Genomic DNA, 1,225 nt, shown 5'->3' with positions numbered 1-1,225 from the left:
TGATACCAAGGGCTCAAATAGAAGGAAAATGTTTTGAAAATTATGATGGCAACATATGGACAAATGCGGTTGATACAATTGATGTATGGATTGTAATAAAAGCTGTATGAGCCCCCAATAAAATGATTTTTTTTTAAATTGAGTCTATAAAATACTACAGATTCATGATGTTCAAAAGAGAAAAAGGAATTTTTTGTTTTATATTTTGTTTTTTGTTTGTATTTTGTTTTAATATATATATTCAGAACATGTAAGTATGCATTTGCTTCCAATTTCATATACAGAAAAAGATAGAGTACTTCTGTATGATTTTTTAAAAAACTAGAAAAGTATTAAGTGTGGAAAAGAAAAGACTGGTCACCGGTAGTGGTCACATAGAATAAACAAGCAGAAAATGAGTCCAGTCCATTAAATATAATAATAAATTATGGAGGAGCCAACAGACTAATAATAAATCGACAAAAAAGAGAATTCACCATGTAGATTTGATCACGTGGGTGTCATCAGATAGCTCTAGCAAACAAAATCTCAGAATGATCCCACTAATTATCAGTGAGATACTGATAAGGCATGCATACATTTCCAATCATGCTAATGGAGGAGATCAATTTAACCTGAAGACAAGACAGTGAGTTCGCTCATGCTGGCCATCCATAATGAAAGCCTGAATCCAAGAATGAACTCGCATATTTGACAAATGTATTAAGTGTAATGGAGAGTACTTTGAAGGTGGTGAGGTTGTTTAGTAAAAAAACAAAATTAAAAATTAAATACATACCTTTGGAAAAAAATTCCAAGTATTTTTGGGTACCCCCTCATATACACAGGAATGGAATCTCTGAGTCAAGTGTAGTTTTATTTTTCATTTTTTTTGAGAAATCACACTATTTTTCCACATAAAACTGAAATGGCTTGCATTTTCACCAGCAATGGGTAAGAGTTCCTTTTCCCCATACCCTTGCCAATACTTGTGATTGCCTTTATTTTAATCTTAGCCATCCAAGTGGGAGTGAAATGGTATCTCAATATGGGTTACATATTAATTGCAGTACTATTTATAGTAGTGGAAACGTGAAAACCACTTTGTCAGTCTGGGTAGACTAGAGAAACAAATTCATAGACACGCATGTGTATAAGAAAGAGCTTTATATCCAAGAGCAATTGAATATTGAGAAAACATCCCAGTCCAGTCCAGATCAAGTCCTTAAGTCCAATAGTAGCCCAT

The sequence above is a fragment of the Echinops telfairi genome, unplaced genomic scaffold, assembly GCF_000313985.2.
Source record: "Echinops telfairi isolate 266 unplaced genomic scaffold, ASM31398v2 ScPeMD7_7474;HRSCAF=8512, whole genome shotgun sequence".
Taxonomy (NCBI): domain Eukaryota; kingdom Metazoa; phylum Chordata; class Mammalia; order Afrosoricida; family Tenrecidae; genus Echinops; species Echinops telfairi.
This window is presented reverse-complemented; position numbering follows the sequence as displayed.